General features: G+C 43.7%; 1 protein-coding gene across 11 annotated transcripts in view; it reads left to right on the top strand.

The window, feature by feature from the left end:
- Positions 1–12387, top strand: part of tjap1 (tight junction associated protein 1 (peripheral)) — a 79744-nt gene that overhangs the window by 32010 nt on the left and 35347 nt on the right. For 4 of the 11 annotated variants that reach the window (XM_023821459.2, XM_023821452.2, XM_023821461.2 and 1 more), the window contains exon 1: positions 3215–3647. The exons of 1 other annotated variant lie outside the window; for it this stretch is intronic. The gene's annotated coding sequence lies outside the window, so the exon portion shown is untranslated. 6 more of the 11 variants (XM_023821462.2, XM_023821455.2, XM_023821453.2 and 3 more) reach the window with 6 other exon arrangements.

Genomic DNA, 12387 nt, shown 5'->3' with positions numbered 1-12387 from the left:
TCTTGTGTGTACCCGGTCCAATCCTCGTGTGTATTTAGCTTCTGTAAATCTCCCACCGTGTGTGCATCTTGCAGTTCTGACAACCTTTTGTTTCCCATCTGTGTGTTTGGTTTGGTGCTCGTGGGTGACCGTGGAAGTCCTTTTAAGGACTGCTAATAAAGAGCGTGTTTTCCCCAAAAAGCAAGTCTCCATGTCTCTTTCTGCTCCCGTGATACCTCGGTTCGCCTGACGCCACAATGTATTTGCCCGGAACGACATTTTGCAACGTTTTACACCAACAAGAAGATCATTTACATATTATTTCCTATGACTGCCTAAGACTTTTGCACAGTATTACTTTTATATTTTTAAAGTCATAATATTATATGACTTTATGTCATCCAAATCGGTTTCAGTATTGTTTAGATATTTTTGGCTTATGCATCGTCCAAAAACATTCCTATTTAATTGTACAGTTCAAGAATAAATTAAACCACGAATGCCAGATTCACCAATCTGGAATGTCGACTGTACGTATGTTGTTTTTCAGAAAAAGTTACTTAACATTACTAAATTTACGTTACTATAGAAAATTGTCAGTATTTTTGTAAACTTATTATTAAATACACATGTTCAATAACATCCGTTATTTTATTAAAAGGCAAACGAAAATAAAAGTTTTATTCAATCTGGAACAAAACATTTTAGGAAAAAAAACTGAGAAACAATCGACACGTGTCTCCCTCTAGTGATTTTCCTTGGTGTTGCATATTGAGTAACATCGCTTATTTGCATAAGATCGACCTTGGGGTGACCGAAAGGAATGAAAATGAAAAAACTACGAGGAAAGCTACTTGGGAAATGTCTGGGTTTTTCAACTTGCAATCATAATTAACCTTAGGTATGTATAGAATGTAAATTCACAAACTGTGCCCAAGTTCAATTTATATAATTTCTTGTTCATTTTCATTATAATTTTAGTCATCAGTGTACAGTATCTTGACAAATTAATCGCATTTACATAATATGCTATATTATACTAATGAACGTTTTCAGCATAGAAATTTACTTTTACTTGATTGCAAGATAGAAAATAAAAACATATGGTTAGATGGTTAGAACCTTAGTGAGTGATTTGTATAAATAACCGTACCCCGCGATGAATTGGCATCTCGACCACAATGTCTTCTGTTTTGTCCCCTGTGACTATTTATTATTTCAATCGACTTCTTGTTGTGTGCTTTCTTGTGTAATTCATGTCTTCTGATGCAAGATTATGACGATCACGTCCTGTGTGCGTGTTGTCACTGGATGTACCACAAGAACACTGTAAGAGCCGCTCTGGCACCGCCACGCGTTTCCCCGGCAGAACAGGAGCAGGTTTTCAAGTTGTGTAGCCAATGGGTATTTACCGGTGTTCAGGCCCGTTACAATAAGAAGGCAAAAATACAAAGCGAGTGACAGCAGGGGACACGATAGCGAAGACACTTCGGGAGTAATAAGGCCTGGAGCACTCGAAGGAGTTACATGACAACCAACAGGCGTCCTGTGTGTTTCCGTGTCGTAATAAGGTGACTTTAGAAAAGAACAATAATAATAATACTTCATTTTTTAATTTTAGTTGAAACTGTATTGCATTCGTTAATTCAACTGTGCATTCGTTAATGAATAATGGTTTTTGTCGTCCCCCCCTACACACACACACTTTTTGTCAGAGGCTCTGACAGTGATACTTGTACCGTTAAACTAGTTAATGTTCGTACAAAACAACAATGACAGTCATTATGCTCACTGGGGACAGAGGTATTCCATGGCTGAAACTAGCGCGTGACCGCATTCCAGCACGTTCAGTACGTTGCTGGTTGCCAGTGCAAGTATGCATTAAATCATGTTTTCCTGTGATCCTCTTTAAATTTCTCCCACAGTTAATTTATGCACGATTAAATTGAACTTTTTCCTCTAAAAATGTAGAATTGGGGTTGAATAATATTCTACTATTTTTATATACTCAAAATGTAATGAGACTTTTCTCTGATTATGACGCATTAAAAGGCCGTGGTGTAATATGACGATCAGCACAGGCGCAATATGAAGATAATCCAGGGTCAATCGCAATACAAGACGCGTCTGCCATACTATTTCTCTCGGCATGAAATATGATTGTGTTAATTATTTTTCGGCCCCATCTAAAGATACATATAATTGTATCCACTTCCACCTGCGGGCGGCACGGTGGTGCAGTGATTATCGTCGCCTCTGGGACCTAGGTTCAAGTCGCCGTCAGGAGGTGGAATTTGCATGTTGTCATCGTGGGGTTTTCTCCAGGTGCTCCAGTTTCCCCGTATACAGTCCAAACTCGTGCTAAGACTAAAGACGTTAATAAAATCGCATTGTTTCTATCCGCATTATGTCTCGACCTCCGTCTTTTACACTGACTTGCTACAATACTAAGGCGTTTTGACAGAGGGCAGCGATCCGCGTTGTCCAAAGGCCAACGTTGTAACGTGCTAGATTTATGAAGTACTAAATATTTTGATACATTTACGATACTCATAGCTCTAGCGATTAATTTGTTTCTCTTCCACTGAATAGTAATTTACCGAATAGACCATCCGAAATTAATCGAATGGCTAAACTATAGGTTAAGTCTATTAGAATGTTGTTATGTTCCTACCAACCCAACCCGCACACCCGCCACTGTGACCGCTGGTGCTCGTTTCTTCCTCTCTGGCATACAACACATCTTCGTCACACAGGTGCTGGCTGTGTGTCAGGTCTTTGATGATGATTATTACAGATGCTTTGGAGACATCTGGCGGTAGTTCCCAGTGACTAGGTATGTTATTTTTCTGGAATTACGTACTTGAACATAAGCGTCAAATGCCTCTAATACTTAAAAAAAAATATATATATAATAAAGCCTGGGATGCTATTAATTTAATTAAAAGACAACTGTAAAATAAGATTATATATACACTTTAATTGGTGTCAAGTACAACCAATTTCAGCTTTTTAGATCCCGAACCTGATTTTGAATTCTAAGAGCCTTCACTCAACAATGTGGATATATCTTTGTAGAGCAACACGGGATATTGGAAAGAGAATTATGAATTTGACGTGAGCGGTTTCGGCTTGGTTGAATGTGATCAAGTTGGAAAATCACTTTTCCTCACCCGGTCATTATGCCATCTAACCGAAGCCGAGTAGCGCTTCACGCAGCATCAGAGCGGACTGTCACACTCGTCCGCGGTCGAGCAAACGTGTTTTCTCCGCTGCTTCCTATCCTGCAGATCCCGCCGCCCGGGCGCGGAGCACGCGGGGGATTCCCGAGGATTACCCGGCGTGCCCCGCGGGGAAAGATGGCGGTAGAGCAGCGTAGGCGAACGTGAACTTTACCTCAGAAAAAGTAGCGGCCGAGTGCCGGATAACTGTCTGTAGAAGGGTCGCTGGAACTCGAAAAGAGCTTCTGGGTGGTTAAGCAGTGTACTGGGAACATAAACCGAGAGCGTCCAGGCTGAGCGAGTGGGACAGGCGCTAGCCGTAGCAGCCGCGGCGTCGGCCGAAGAAAAAGAAGGGAGAGAGGACCGGATAAACTTTATTGACTTGGACCGGGAGCCCAAACAAGATTACACACGTCCGTCAGCAGTGACGGGCTGCGGAAATGGATGGTAAGAAGGGGAAAGAGTACAAGCCGACGAGCGGGGGTGGCAAGGCGGTTCGGTTTGACGGGGAGGGATAAGGGGAGGGGGGGTGCAATGTGGGCCGGAGAACCGGAGCCGAATCACAGTTCAGTCACATTCAAGGAGCGTCGGAAGCGGAGGTGACAGCTCACCCTTCCTTTATTTATAAATGAAATTGATTTTTTTTGCACCAAAAAGGTACAGAGCTGGGTTGTTGTGTCAGCTGAGCTGAAGTTGGTTCCTCGCCAGGTGAGCCGGATCTGGACGTCGCTGATTTTATTTAAGTGCGGCTCCCTGAATTTAAGTAACGTTATCCAAACCCTCCGGGAAATAAACGGTCATCTTTAGACGGCAGAGGGAGGACGCAGGCGCTTTAATGAAAATTCAGGTCTATTAAAAGCATCATGTGTGCGCTTGTTTACTGGCCGTTTAATATTATCGCTGTGCTGTATTTGCATGTTAACGCATTCGCGGTCACAGATGCGGGTATAGCGGGGGACAGGCGAGCAGCACCGACGGGTTCGACGTGAAGGGGAATGATGTCAGCCGCGCATCTATGTGCTTTCAGGCTGGGAGCCGAGGCTCACTCCGTCAAACTTCGGCTGCAGCCTCTAGAGCCGGCACACCGGGAAGCTGTCAAAACATCTGGGTGACCCCCCCTCCCCCACCAATAACCCCGTGATCGCCCGTTTGTATGGCACATTAAGCCGGATCCATGCTCAGGGTTCCTGCCGTGGGGCTGGAGTGGGCTCAGAATTTTTTTTATATTAATTTATCAATGGCCGGAGTTGTGATTTTGGCAGAACATTTACCTCACAGGTACGAGGACCCGAAATGTAGATTGCATCCATTTACACGTCGTTGCGGACTGTATTTAAATCAGTCACGGTCAGGGACAGCTTGGGCGCGATATCTGATATGCATTTGTGTTTTGCGCTGGTGCAAAGGAATAGATAGTTAGATTTCAGCATTCATGCGGGCTGATAAGTTTAGTTCGTGGGTCAAAATCTTGTAACGGCAGTCGCTGTTTTGTAGTGTTGAAATGGTAAAGGCAGATATGCGATTTCGATGGCAGGAAGAATGAATCATTTAGCAATAAACCGAACCATGGACTTCAGCCAGTGCCAAGATGTGCTTGAGTGTCGTTTTCGTAATCTTTGGTGTGGGTGTGTGGATTCAAAACACCATTGGCTTCCAGAGGAATTTGAACTGACATCACGAAGGTAAGTCACCGCGTTCAACTCGGACAGACATAATAATATCGTTAGATTTGTGTTACTGACGAGGCGGAAACACGAAGTGAGGCTACATCTTAACAGTTTAATTTGTTTATATACTGAAAGGTCTTGCAATCAGTGAACTGTAACGTTAAACCTCTGAATAGTGTGCAGTCCGTTGGGCTGCGTCAGCGATCTAAGGTTTTTAAATGTTTGATTAGTGCATTCATCGATACCGCGTCAGTCTGTTAAATTATTCTGTTTCTCGTGAATGGCGCTATGTCTGTGTGATCTGTGCAATTAGTTTAGGGGCAAAAGGGACCTTTAAAAACAGTATAGGCTGTGATACTGGGGGGAGTATCACATTTCCTTGGGTCGCCGATAGTAGGAGAATCCAAAAGGCACCTGCGGTTAGTGGTGTGCTGGTTATTTCTTTGCGCTCAGCCTCCTGAGCTCGGAGACATCAAGCTGTAGCCTCTGGTGGGGCAAGTGTTTACTGACAGCAGGTGACGAAAGCATCCTTCAGCTGATGTCTGTCTGAATGAAGGGGCTCTTCACTCAACGGGACATCAGCCCATGATACTGCTCTTAGGAGACCTGTCAGAGGCCCTTAACTGCTTTTTCATCTGTGTACCTGAAAAGTCCAGCACGTGCCAAGCACCAGGAGCCAAAGCAAAACCCCTGACGCCAGCTAGCGCCAAGCTGGCGCTGACTCATGCTTTGTAACAGACTGTATGAGGCCATGTTAGACAGGTGTGGTGTGATCCAGCTGTATGGGGCGTGTAAGTTCCAGCGGTGAGCCGGCACTGTGAAACTCACGTGAACGTGCAGGTCATGCTGTTAAGCTACACCGTTGGCTCAAGGCCTTGTAGAGACGGGGAGAGTCACTGGACATTCAGCAGAAGGTAGATCTCGATCTCTGCAACCCCCCCCCGACCCAGACAGTGGCTCTGTTGTCAGTGGGCACAGGAAAGGGCTTCAATGAAAACTGTCCATGAGGTCTCAGTGCTTGCTTGTCTGTGCTTGCCCTAACCATGTTTAAGCATTTAATATCCTGAGCTGTGTACATTCACCTAACTGTGGAAATTGCAGGTATCAGTCAGGTTTCAATGGCTGCCTTAAGCGCCTATTCTTGGTGTTTTGTTTTTAGTAAGAATAGTTCTCCGATGCACATGGCTGACATTGCCCACAGCCAAGTAGGAGGCAGGAGGTAATAAAATAAGTACAAAACGTCAAAGGGACTTGTCTTCTTTTGTCTAAAAGTATGATTCTACTCTTCCCCACCCAACCATCAGGGACAGAAACAACACACAGGGGGTGGTTGAGTCAAACTCCACCAACATGAGGTATTCCAGGCCTTATCTGTTTGGCAAAACCACAGAGGAAGTGTTTTTAAAGCATCCTAAAAGCTTAAGTGAGCCTCTGAAAGCATGCACAATCCCCTGGAGAATTTCTGTGAAGACACTGCTGTTTTGTCCCAGGGATAATGAGAGGGCAGCACCTCATGCAAAGCAGACCGACCAGGGTCCTCTGATAAGAATGCGCTTCAGTGCAATGGCATTCTTGTGCAAATTTACCCCGTTGACACATGAGCTCATTGTTTTGCTGTCAGGGTTCTGTTTTTCTGTGTTCCCTCAATCTGGTCATCAGGAGCCCTCTGATGATTAATTGTTTTAACACTAGAGTTGCTTTTCTCATGGGCAAAGATATTACCCCCCTCCCCCAATACACCAGTGTCATCCCCCATCTCCCTCTTAAATGGCCCATTGGGAATGTTTGGGAAAGTTAATGAAGTTAGGAGCTCAGCTTTAACTCTGGTTTTACTATTATAGTCTGCTGAAATATGTCTGAAAATTGGCGCGGATTCAAACAAGAAACCTTTCCTTTATCACTTCGTGTTGAAAGTCTGTCTGTCTGGCTGCATAGCGATTTTCCGTGTCAGAGATTCCAGATGGGACAGGAAGCCGTTTGTGAGTGAGCTACCCATGATTATGAGAGCCACTGAAAAGGCCTGCTTTTTGAGGGCATAGCGTGCGACCTGTTGAACTGAAGGCAATGTTTATTTCCAATGGCTAAATCGATGTCAGGCCTCCAGAGAATAGTTAATGAATCAGTTTCATGATATGTTTGGGGCTCAAGATTCTGTCGTGGTTTAAATGAGCCCTGTTGGGTCTTAGGCAGCCTGGGGCTTACCTTGCTCTCTGCTGACATATGTTCACTAGTGAAAGTTTTCCGCCCTACTCCTTTGATGCTGAGCTCCAACTTACCTCCTGATAGCATCGACCATGTATCTTTATGGGATAGGTGGAAGTCTTTCCCTGCCCAGGAGAGTTTTATGTAGATGCAGAAGATTGTTTTGCATGGCATTGGTTAAAAATGTTACTCAGTGATATCATGGTTTTCAGTATATGTTGTAATGACAAAATAATTGACTATTAAGTACATTTACCTCTGTTGTTGGGATTACTTCAGAGTTTGTAGCTTGCAATGAAAATTGTTCTGTTTGCAATTCACATCTGTAATAAGTTGCACCTCTGTAGCTGGTTGTGCTTTGTAATTTGTAAAACAAAACTACTCTTCATCTTGTGGTAAGCATAATGAATGAGCAGATTGAACTGCTTTTAATTTGACTATTAATCTTTGCAGTAAACATCCTGGTCTGGTTTCCTGATTATAATAGAAAAAAATAAATGAATCCAGCCTTTTTTATCCTCATTACGTCTCCTCGTTTGGTGAGACATTTAAAACTGAATAGTTTATGTTGAGTTCAAGTGAGCCAACATGTTCAGACAGACAGCCGGTCAGTCAGCTTTGACACAGGTCATTCTGTCATGAGTGTCAGAGGGTAACACAGGAAGCCAAGAATGACCAAAACTCTTTGGAACTGTGTTTACTTACTGCACCAAATAATTCAGTTATTATAGTTTTTGGTGTAACACATCTGTATCATCAATTTGTGTTTTTTTTTAAGCTTCTGTGCAGTTTGTTTTTGTTCTAGAAGGCAAAAACCTGAATATCTGTTACCAACTAGGAGGATAATTTCTCTGCCCCTTTAAAGCAGGGGTGCCCAACTCCAGTCCTGGAGGGCCAAAGCCTTGCACATTTTTGGGTTTCCCCTCATTTAACACACCTGATTCAACGCTTTGTGCTAATTACCACACAGCTCTTGAGCTGAATCATTTATGGTGGAACAGGGAAAGAACTAAGCTACACAGGGCTCCGGCCCTCCAGGACTGGAGTTGGGCACCCCTGCTTTAAAGGTATACAATCAAGCCTGACAACTGGAATATGTCAGATTAAGTAGCAGGCCAGACGTTGGGTAACCCTAACCCACTGGGCTTTTGGAATATGCGATTGGTGTCTGATTCACACCATCCCGGATGCTGCTGGATGGCCATCCGGTGCGATGTTTCTACCCAGGAGATTCTTGAATCTGTTCCCAGCCCATCTGACGTGTGTTCCATTTTTGTCCAGCACCGACGTGCGGGGGAGACGTCGGTAGGCACGCATTCAGCACCAATATTCTGGCCCAAGCCACGTCATGTGCATACTTGAGTTTTCAGTTTCTGGAATGAGAGGTTTCCTTAATTTAAAGATGTGCATCCATCACTGTCTTTTGTTTAAGCTGTATGGTGTCCCCCTGTGAGGTGAACCTGCTTCTTTATGGCGTTGCGACAGGTGTAAGAAGGATTGTCAGGAGATGGCGTGCACGTTTGAGCCTGCAGATCTGCATGCACATGGGCTGCATTCCAAAATATGTGTCCGTATTAATGGCATGTCAGCAAGAGGTCTCTTTTGAGCACTGTGCTACAGAGAGGGCAGTCTCTAGAGTTGAGATACAGGAAGGCAGGAGGCCTGTTTTGTCTAGCTGAGTGTTCCACCAACTGTGAAATTCATGAGTGCCTGACCCCCTGATCATCACTGTGTCGATGGTGCGTTGCGGTCCCTTCCCCTGCCGCGTTGAATCATGACAAGAGCAGAATCAGCATTGTTCCGACCTCTTGCCGCGCCCAGCAATGTGGCCAAGGTCACTCTTTTGAGATCTGGCCGCACAGAGGAACAGACGTGAAACGTTATGCGACACTAGTGTGGTAAAAGTGCAGAAGTAGCTCTGTACTGGTACTAAGAGGTGATGTGTGTCATTGAGAAAACACAGTCTGCAACCAGAGCGTCTGACAGCTTTTCCATACTGCAAGCTCTTAAATAATGTAATTTAACTCTAAGGAAGGTACTGGATATGCCTGTATCGCATGGCATAGCACCAAACCATGCTGTATAGAGTTACACCTGTGGGTAGCTGATATATGCTGCCTGTCGCCTTTGTCCAGTGCGGAAATCTGTCAGCATTCATTTCGATTTGCTCCCCCCCCCCATAATGCTGAGTCTCTTGCATCTTCGCTGCTGGCCATTAATAATGTGTTTTTGGTGACTCTTGACTGGAGTGCACATCTCTTCTGCTCCCCTTTCCTTTGTACTGCTATTTTTACCCCCATGCCTTCTATTACTCTTTTCTTCCATCTCTCTGCTCTTTCCCGACATGCCTTCTATTCCTCTATTCCTCCATCCATCTGCTCTCTTTCCCCACATGCCTTCTATACCTCTGTCTGTCCACTCCCTTTTCCCAAATGCCTCCTATACCTCTGTCCGTCTTCTCCATTTTCCCATATGCCTTCTGCTCATCCTGTTCTCCTCTTTTCTCCTGGGGCAGAGACTGGTGCCAGGCCTCCTTGCTTACTCAGCTGACTGCTGCATTTTAATTAATAAATGACATGGGGAAGGAAAGAGACAGATCTGCTTTATGGGATTTTGCCTTCCCCCCTCAGCTGTGCCATTCTGTTTTCCTTTGTCTTCAGCAGCAGATGAGTTTCTCACTGTGGGGAAGCTTGGTGGAGATATTTATGTGCACAGCAAAAGCTTCATCTGTCTGTCATCCAAGGCGAAATTCCCATAGTGAAGCGTGTCATTAAGTTTCTGCTTCTTGATCGATTCCTATTTAAATGTATAAATAAATGAATATAAACATTCTATCAGCCTTGGATGTCTTCTGGCCTGGGAGTATCAGCCGTAAGTTGCTTTGGTTCATTTTCAGTTGTCGCCTCTGGCATCTGTGGTAACGGCGCCTGCCGTACACCATGGGCTTTAGTGGCGTCGAAACTGCGCTTGGGGGCTGGGGTGTGAGATACGAAGCAATAAAAGGAACCTCATCCTCAGGATTAACTGGCACACGTCCAATACCTCGATAGTCTCTCAGGGATTTTCAGACCTTTATATGAAGTGTCACTTAAATGTTGGCATTAATATTGGACCATGAATAGTGAGGCAGAGCCTGTCCTGGGCTGTGTTGGCACTCTGGTTAAAGGGTCAGTGCCTGTCCTGGGTTTTATCATTACTGAGGAGCTGAAGGGGCCATGCCTGTTCTCGGCTTTACAGTCACTCAGTGGTTAAAGGTGCAGAGCCTGTCCTCAACTTTATTATAACTCAGTAGATAAAGTGATGGAGTCTGTCCATCTTCATAATTCAGTGGATAAAGGGGTGCCTATCCTGTGCTTTTAAATCATTGGGGTTAAAGGGGTGGAGCCTGTCCTCATCTTCATCATAATTCAGTGGCTGAAGGGGTGGATCCTGTCCTGGGTTTTATCATTCAGTGGTTAAAGGGGAGGAGTCTGTACAAGGCTTTAGTTAATCTACAGCTATGTGGTTGGAGAAGCAGGACTGCAGACAGCAATGGAGGGACATGCATAGTGCTTTTAGGATAATAAAAGAGAAAAATTGCAGTCTATGAAAATGTCATGGAAAAAATTACCCTGAAAGATGAACTCTAGAGGAACACAATGAAGCAGAATTGACCTTGACTGGCTTTTCAATCTGTCAGTCAATCAGGCCTCAGGTAGTTCTACCTCAGTGGTATCTTGTGGCCCCCTGTGGCCTTGAGGTTTATACACACCCTGCCTGCTTTCATTAGAAAATACTGAATATGTTAATTGCAAAATATTTAAAATCCTTTTGAATTAGTGCTGGGCGATAAAACGATCTCGATTTTTTATCGATAAAAAATGAGGACGATCACGATGATACACACAGACTATAAAACTCGATCAACCAAGTTTGCTCTGTTTTAGAGAATGCGCTGAGACAGACAACTCGATGGCCTATCGAGCAGAGGTTTACTGAACGCCAGCACAACAGCCAATCACCGACGACGTTGTAATTTTGCCCATCCTCCCTTAAAGAAGAAATGGGTGTGTTCGACTTGGGCTTAGGTCTGTCTGCAGCTGACGCGATGTGGAGCTCGATCTTCCGGCGGCTGCAGGGGTGGAGTATAAACTGACTGCGGCCAAGTCGGACAACTTTTACTACTCGTAGGCTGTGAGACCTGACTGCAATGGCAGCAATGCCAGAAGAGTGTAGATAAATCTATACAAATATCACCTGCATGCACATTACTTCTTTTACCATAACCAACTCCTGATACAGACTGTGGCTCTGTGTAAAAAGATAGCTGCCAGGAAAAAGATCAAATACATATATTTCAAGGATTCAAAGTTTTTATTGTCATGTACAGAGTACAATGCAATTCTTACTTGAATGCCTTCTTCACAGACTGGACGGTTAAACAAATAAAGCAGCGCAACATTACAGTAACTAACAATAAGTAAACCACTAACTTACGTGTACTGTTAGAGCATTTATGTAATTTATTTAAACTTTATTTTACCAGGTAAATTAACTGAAAACCAGTTCTCACTGCTTTATGTGCTTTTCGGGAGAAATAGCAGATGACGCTGAGGATTTTGTACCATGTGACATGGTGACGCGTGGTGACGTTTTGCAGCGCCAGACAAAAGAATCTAACCATGATTTGGCATTTTTTTGAATAAGTGTTTTTGGTTTGTTTTAGATACTTTTCTACCTCAGAATTTTATAAAGTTTTTAAGAGACCAAGAATAGAGGAAGATACTTGTTGCAGTCAGTTCTGTCCTGCTTTATTTAATGTTTGCCCTTTAACATATTTGCAATAGGGGTGTGCAAAGCAGCCGGTATTTGTATCTGTATTTGTATTTGTTGAGGGGGGAAAAGTATTTGTATTTGTATTCGAGTAAAATTCAAAATAGGCGTAAAAATCCAGTTTTTTGCGTTGCATTTCTAATTTACGTTATAGTGTAAGTATTCTTTAATTATATCCATTATAATAATTATGGATATGCAGTAGACAGAGTAACTTAAACGTACCATATAACTCCTACAAGTGCATACAATTCGACACAACTACACAACTATTGTTTTAACCTTTTTAACCAAACGTTAACGTTACTCTGTCAACAGCCTATTGTCTAAATTACCGAGCTAACAGAGCTACAGTAGGTAAACAGAGCGAACATGAGAGCACCTGACTGCAGACGTCAATAATGCAGCGTAATGGAATAATCTCCCGATCAAACTCCGCTTCCCGAAAGTTATAAACTGCCTCCGGAACCCAGTTAAGGTACAAAAATCTATTCAACAAAAATAGT

Source organism: Paramormyrops kingsleyae, chromosome 3, assembly GCF_048594095.1.
Source record: "Paramormyrops kingsleyae isolate MSU_618 chromosome 3, PKINGS_0.4, whole genome shotgun sequence".
Lineage (NCBI taxonomy): Eukaryota > Metazoa > Chordata > Actinopteri > Osteoglossiformes > Mormyridae > Paramormyrops > Paramormyrops kingsleyae.
This window is presented reverse-complemented; position numbering and strand designations above follow the sequence as displayed.